We start from the raw sequence: 7,500 nt of genomic DNA on the forward strand, positions 1-7,500 counted from the left end.
TGTGTTTGTGCGCGTGTATGACAGAGTGTGTGCGTGTGCGTGTATGACAGTGTGTGTGTGTGTGTGTGTGTATTTTTGTGTGTGTGTGCGTGTGCGTGTATGACTGTGTGTTTGTGTGTGTGCGTGTGCGTGTATGACTGTGTGTGTGTGTGTGTATTTTTGTGTGTGTGTGTGCGCGTGTGCGTGTGCAACAGAGTGTGTGTGCATGTGCGACAGAGTGTGTGTGTGTGCGTGTGTGTGTATGACAGAGTGTGTGTGTGTGCGTGTGCGTGTATTTTTGTGTTCGTGTGCGTGGGAGAATGTTTTTGTGTGCGTGTGCGTGGGAGAATGTTTTTGTGTGCGTGTGCGTGGGAGAATGTTTTCGTGTGCGTGGGAGAATGTTTTTGTGTGCGTGTGCGTGGGCGAATGTTTTTGTGTGCGTGAGCGTGTGAGAATGTTTTTGTGTGTGTGTGCGTGGGAGAATGTGTTTGTGTGCGTGTGCGTGGGAGAATGTGTTTGTGTGCGTGTGCGTGGGAGAATGCTTTTGTGTGCGTGTGCGTGGGAGAATGTTTTTGTGTGCATGTGCGTGAGAGAATGTTTTTGTGTGCGTGTGCGTGTATGACAGTGTGTGTGTGTGCGTGTGCGTGTATGTCAGAGTGTGTGTGTGTGCGTGTGCATGTATGACTGTGTGTTTGTGGCTTGTGCGTGTTAGACAGAGTGTGTGCGTGTGCGTGTGCATGTATTTTTGTGTGTGTGTGCGTGTGCGTGTGCGTGTATTTGTGTGTGTGCGTGTGCGTGTGCGACAGAGTGTGTGTGCGTGTGCGTGTCTGACAGAGTGTGTGTGTGTGCGTGTGCGTGTATGACAGAGTATGTGTGTGTGCGTGTGCGTGTATTTGTGTGTGTGCATGTGCGTGTGCGACAGTGTGTGTGTGTGTGTGTGTATTTTTGTGTGTGCGTGTGCGTGTGTGACTGTGTGAGTGTGTGCGTGTGCGTGTATGACAGAGTATGTGTGTGTGCGTGTATTTTTGTGTGTGTGCGCGCGTGTGCGTGTATTGTTGTGTGTGTGTGTGCGTGTATTTTGTGTGTGCGTGTGCGACAGTGTGTGTGTGTGCGCGCGTGTATGACAGAGTGTGTGTGTGTGTGCGTGTGCGTGTATGACAGAGTGTGTGTGTGTGCGCGTGTATTTTTGTGTGTGTGTGTGTGTGCGTGTATGACAGTGTGTGTGTGTGCGTGTGCGTGTATGTCAGAGTGTGTGTGTGTGTGCGTGTGCGTGTATGACTGTGTGTTTGTGTGTGTGCGTGTGCGTGTATGACTGTGTGTGTGTGTGCGTGTATTTTTGTGTGTGTGCGTGTGCGTGTATTTGTGTGTGTGCGTGTGCGACAGAGTGTGTGTGTGCGTGTGCGTGTATGACAGAGTGTGTGTGTGCGTGTGCGTGTATGACAGAGTGTGTGTGTGTGCGTGTGCGTGTATTTTTGTGTGTGTGTGTGTGTGTGTATGACAGAGTGTGTGTGTGTGCATGTGCGTGTGTGTATTTTTGTGCGTGTGCGTGTGCGACAGAGTGTGTGTGTGTGTGCGTGTATTTTTGTGTGTGTGTGTGCGTGTGCGTTTGCGACAGAGTGTGTGTGTGTGCGTGTGCATGTGCGACAGAGTGTGTGTGTGTGTGCGTGTATGACAGTGTGTGTGTGTGCGCATGTATGACAGAGTGTGTGTGTGTGCGTGTGCGTGTATGACAGAGTGTGTGTGTGCGTGTATTTTTGTGTGTGTGTGTGCGTGTATGACAGTGTGTGTGTGCGTGTGCGTGTATGTCAGAGTGTGTGTGTGTGCGTGTGCGTGTATGACTGTGTGTTTGTGTGTGTGCGTGTGCGTGTATGACTGTGTGTGTGTGTGTGCGTGTATTTGTGTGTGTGTGTGTGTGTGCGCGTGTGCGTGTGCAACAGGGTGTGTGTATGTGTGTGCGTGTATGACTGTGTGTGTGCATGTATGACAGAGTGTGTGTGCGTGTGCGTGTATTTTTGTGTGCGTGTGCGTGGGAGAAAGTTTTTGTGTGCGTGTGCGTGGGAGAATGTTTTTGTGTGCGTGAGAGAATGTTTTTGTGTGCGTGTGCGTGAGAGAATGTTTTTGTGTGTGTGTGAGTGTGCGTGTGCGTGTATGACAGAATGTGTGTGTGTGCGTGTATTTGTGTGTGTGTGTGTGTGTGTGTGCGTGTGCGGCAGAGTGTGTGTGTGTGCGTGTGCGACAGAGTGTGTGTGAGTGTGCGTGTGCGTGTATGACAGAGTGCGTGTGTGTGTGTGCGTGTGCGTGTTAGACAGAGTGTGTGCGTGTGCGTGTGCATGTATTTTTGTGTGTGCGTGTGCGTGTATTTCTGTGTGTGCGTGTGCGTGTGCGACAGAGTGTGTGTGCGTGTGCGTGTATGACAGTGTGTGTGTGTGTGCGTGTGCGTGTATGACAGAGTGTGTGTGTGTGCGTGTGCGTGTATTTGTGTGTGTGTGTGTGCGACAGAGTGTGTGTGTGTGTGTGTGCGTGTATGACAGAGCGTGTGTGTGTGCATGTGCGTGTGTGTATTTTTGTGTGTGTGTGCGTGTGCGTGTGCGACAGAGTGTGTGTGTGTGTGCGCGTGTATGACTGTGTGTGTGTGTGCGCGTGTATGACAGAGTGTGTGCGTGTGCGTGTATGACAGAGTGTGTGTGTGTGTGTGTGTGTGCGTGTATTTTTGTGTGTGTGTGCGTGTGCGTGTATGACTGTGTGTTTGTGTGTGTGCGTGTGCGTGTATGACTGTGTGTGTGTGTGTGTGCGTGTATTTTTGTGTGTGTGTGTGCGCGTGTGCATGTGCGACAGAGTGTGTGTGTGTGTGCGTGTATGACAGAGTGTGTGTGTGTGCGTGTGCGTGTATTTTTGTGTGCGTGTGCGTGGGAGAATGTTTTTGTGTGCGTGTGCGTGGGAGAATGTTTTTGTGTGCGTGTGCGTGGGAGAATGTTTTTGTGTGCGTGTGCGTGGGAGAATGTTTTTGTGTGCATGTGCGTGAGAGAATGTTTCTGTGTGCGTGTGCGTGGGAGAATGTTTTTGTGTGCGTGTGCGTGTATGACAGAGTATGTGTGTGTGCGTGTGCGTGTATTTTTGTGTGTGTGTGCGCGTGTGCGTTTATTGTTTGTGTGTGCGTGTGCGTGTATTTTGTGTGTGCGTGTGCATGTGCAACAGAGTGTGTGTGTGTGCGTGTGCGTGTATGACAGTGTGTGTGTGTGCGTGTATGACAGAGTGTGTGTGTGTGCGTGTGCGTGTATTTTTGTCTGTGTGTGTGCGTGTGCGTGTATGACAGTGCGTGTGTGTGTGCGTGTGCGTGTATGACAGAGTGTGTGTGTGTGCGTGTATTTTTGTGTGCGTGTATGACAGAGTGTGTGTGTGTGTGTGTGTGTGTGTGCGCGCGCGTGTGCGCGTATGACAGAGTGTGTGTGTGTGCTTGTGCGTGGGAGAATGTTTTTGTGTGTGTGTGCATGTGCGTGTATGACAGTGTGTGTGTGCGTGCGTGTGGGTGTATGACAGAGTGCGTGTGTGTGTGTGCGTGTGCGTGTAAGACAGAGTGTGTGTGTGTGTGTGTGTGTGCCTGTGCGTGTATGACAGAGTGTGTGTGTGTGTGCGTGTGCGTGCGAGAATGTTTTTGTGTGTGTGTGCGTGTGCGTGTATGACAGATTGTGTGTGCGTGGGAGAATGTTTTTGTGTGTGCGTGTGCGTGTATGACAGTGTGTGTGTGTGCGTGTGCGTGTATGACAGTGTATGTGTGTGCGTGTGCGCGTATGACAGAGTGTGTGTGTGCGTGTGCGTGGGAGAATGTTTTTGTGTGTGTGTGCGTGTGCGTGGTAGAATGTTTTTGTGTGCGCGTGTATGACAGAGTGTGTGTGTGTGCATGTGCGTGTATGACAGAGTGTGTGTGTGTGTGTGTGTGTGCGCGCGCGTGTGCGCGTATGACAGAGTGTGTGTGTGTGCTTGTGCGTGGGAGAATGTTTTTGTGTGTGTGTGTGCATGTGCGTGTATGACAGTGTGTGTGTGCGTGCGTGTGGGTGTATGACAGAGTGCGTGTGTGTGTGTGCGTGTGCGTGTAAGACAGAGTGTGTGTGTGTGTGTGTGTGCCTGTGCGTGTATGACAGAGTGTGTGTGTGTGTGCGTGTGCGTGCGAGAATGTTTTTGTGTGTGTGTGCGTGTGCGTGTATGACAGATTGTGTGTGTGTGTGCATGTGCGTGTGCGTGGGAGAATGTTTTTGTGTGCGTGGGAGAATGTTTTTGTGTGTGTGTGCGTGTGCGTGTATGACAGTGTGTGTGTGTGTGTGCGTGTGCGTGTATGACAGAGTGTGTGTGTGCGTGTATTTTTATGTGCGTGTGCGTGGGAGAAAGTTTTTGTGTGCGTGTGCGTGTGCGTGGGAGAATGTTTTTGTGTGCGTGTGCGTGAGAGAATGTTTTTGTGTGCGTGGGAGAATGTTTTTGTGTATGTGTGTGTGTGCGTGTGCGTGTATGACAGTGTGTGTGTGTGCGTGTGCGTGTATTTTTGTGTGTGTGTGTGTGCGTGTGCGACAGAGTGTGTGTGTGTGCGTGTGCGACAGTGTGTGTGTGTGCGTGCGTGTGCATGTATGACAGAGTGCGTGTGTGCGTGTGCGTGTAAGACAGAGTGTGTGTGTGCGTGTGCGACAGAGTGTGTGTGTGCGTGTATGACAGAGTGTGTGTGTGTGTGCGTGTGCGTGTATTTTTGTGTGTGTGTGCGTGTGCGTGTATGACAGTGTGTGTGTGTGCGTGTGCATGTATGACAGAGTGTGTGTGTGCGTGTGTGTATTTTTGTGTGTGTGTGTGCGTGTGCGTGTATGACAGAGTGTGTGTGTGTGCGTGTATTTTTGTGTGTGTGCGTGTGCGTGTATGACAGAGTGTGTGTGTGTGCGTGTATGACAGAGTGTGTGTGTGCGTGCGTGTGCATGTATGACAGAGTGCGTGTGTGTGTGTGCGTGTGTGTGCGTGTGCGACAGAGTGTGTGTGTGCGTGTGCGTGTATGACAGAGTGTGTGTGTGTGCGTGTGCGTGTATTTTTGTGTGTGTGTGCGTGTGCGTGTATGACAGTGTGTGCGTGTGCATGTATGACAGAGTGTGTGTGTGCGTGTGCGTGTGTATTTTTGTGTGTGTGTGCGTGTGCGTGTGTGTGTATGACAGAGTGTGTGTGTGTGCGTGTATGACAGTGTGTGTGTGTGTGTGCGTGTATTTTTGTGTGTGTGTGCGTGTATTTTTGTGTGTGTGTGCGTGTGCGTGTATGACAGAGTGTGTGTGTGTGTGTGCGTGTATTTTTGTGTGTGTGTGTGCGTGTGCGACAGAGTGTGTGTGTGTGTGTGTGTGTGTGTGTGTGCGTGTATGACAGAGTGTGTGTGTGTGCGTGTGCGTTTGCGACAGAGTGTGTGTGTGTGCGTGTGCGACAGAGTGTGTGTGTGTGTGTGCGTGTATGACAGAGTGTGTGTGTGTGTGTGCGCGTGTATGACAGAGTGTGTGTGTGCGTGTGCGTGTATGACAGTGTGTGTGTGTGTATTTTTGTGTGTGTGTGTGCGTGTGCGTGTGCGACAGAGTGTGTGTGTGTGCGTGTGCGTGTATGTCAGAGTGTGTGTGTGTGTGCGTGTGCGTGTATGACTGTGTGTTTGTGGCTTGTGCGTGTTAGACAGAGTGTGTGCGTGTGCGTGTGCATGTATTTTTGTGTGTGTGTGCGTGTGCGTGTATTTGTGTGTGTGCGTGTGCGTGTGCGACAGAGTGTGTGTGCGTGTGCGTGTCTGACAGAGTGTGTGTGTGTGCGTGTGCGTGTATGACAGAGTATGTGTGTGTGCGTGTGCGTGTATTTGTGTGTGTGCATGTGCGTGTGCGACAGTGTGTGTGTGTGTGTGTGTATTTTTGTGTGTGCGTGTGCGTGTGTGACTGTGTGAGTGTGTGCGTGTGCGTGTATGACAGAGTATGTGTGTGTGCGTGTATTTTTGTGTGTGTGCGCGCGTGTGCGTGTATTGTTGTGTGTGTGTGTGCGTGTATTTTGTGTGTGCGTGTGCGACAGTGTGTGTGTGTGCGCGCGTGTATGACAGAGTGTGTGTGTGTGTGCGTGTGCGTGTATGACAGAGTGTGTGTGTGTGCGCGTGTATTTTTGTGTGTGTGTGTGTGTGTGCGTGTATGACAGTGTGTGTGTGTGCGTGTGCGTGTATGTCAGAGTGTGTGTGTGTGTGCGTGTGCGTGTATGACTGTGTGTTTGTGTGTGTGCGTGTGCGTGTATGACTGTGTGTGTGTGTGCGTGTATTTTTGTGTGTGTGCGTGTGCGTGTATTTGTGTGTGTGCGTGTGCGACAGAGTGTGTGTGTGCGTGTGCGTGTATGACAGAGTGTGTGTGTGCGTGTGCGTGTATGACAGAGTGTGTGTGTGTGCGTGTGCGTGTATTTTTGTGTGTGTGTGTGTGTGTGTATGACAGAGTGTGTGTGTGTGCATGTGCGTGTGTGTATTTTTGTGCGTGTGCGTGTGCGACAGAGTGTGTGTGTGTGTGCATGTATTTTTGTGTGTGTGTGTGCGTGTGCGTTTGCGACAGAGTGTGTGTGTGTGCGTGTGCATGTGCGACAGAGTGTGTGTGTGTGTGCGTGTATGACAGTGTGTGTGTGTGCGCATGTATGACAGAGTGTGTGTGTGTGCGTGTGCGTGTATGACAGAGTGTGTGTGTGCGTGTATTTTTGTGTGTGTGTGTGCGTGTATGACAGTGTGTGTGTGCGTGTGCGTGTATGTCAGAGTGTGTGTGTGTGCGTGTGCGTGTATGACTGTGTGTTTGTGTGTGTGCATGTGCGTGTATGACTGTGTGTGTGTGTGTGCGTGTATTTGTGTGTGTGTGTGTGTGTGCGCGTGTGCGTGTGCAACAGGGTGTGTGTATGTGTGTGCGTGTATGACTGTGTGTGTGCATGTATGACAGAGTGTGTGTGCGTGTGCGTGTATTTTTGTGTGCGTGTGCGTGGGAGAAAGTTTTTGTGTGCGTGTGCGTGGGAGAATGTTTTTGTGTGCGTGAGAGAATGTTTTTGTGTGCGTGTGCGTGAGAGAATGTTTTTGTGTGTGTGTGAGTGTGCGTGTGCGTGTATGACAGAATGTGTGTGTGTGCGTGTATTTGTGTGTGTGTGTGTGTGTGTGTGCGTGTGCGGCAGAGTGTGTGTGTGTGCGTGTGCGACAGAGTGTGTGTGAGTGTGCGTGTGCGTGTATGACAGAGTGCGTGTGTGTGTGTGCGTGTGCGTGTTAGACAGAGTGTGTGCGTGTGCGTGTGCATGTATTTTTGTGTGTGCGTGTGCGTGTATTTCTGTGTGTGCGTGTGCGTGTGCGACAGAGTGTGTGTGCGTGTGTGTGTATGACAGTGTGTGTCTGTGTGCGTGTGCGTGTATGACAGAGTGTGTGTGTGTGCGTGTGCGTGTATTTGTGTGTGTGCGTGTGCGACAGAGTGTGTGTGTGTGTGTGTGTGTGCGTGTATGACAGAGCGTGTGTGTGTGCATGTGCGTGTG

At 51.1% G+C, this 7,500-nt stretch overlaps 1 protein-coding gene across 1 annotated transcript in view; it reads left to right on the forward strand.

Moving 5' to 3' along the window:
* LOC125458092 (ran-binding protein 17-like) overlaps window positions 1–7,500 on the forward strand; it is a 1,334,110-nt gene that overhangs the window by 607,538 nt on the left and 719,072 nt on the right. The gene's annotated exons all lie outside the window — the stretch shown is intronic.

The sequence above is a fragment of the Stegostoma tigrinum genome, chromosome 13 (genome assembly GCF_030684315.1).
Source record: "Stegostoma tigrinum isolate sSteTig4 chromosome 13, sSteTig4.hap1, whole genome shotgun sequence".
NCBI classification, from domain to species: domain Eukaryota; kingdom Metazoa; phylum Chordata; class Chondrichthyes; order Orectolobiformes; family Stegostomatidae; genus Stegostoma; species Stegostoma tigrinum.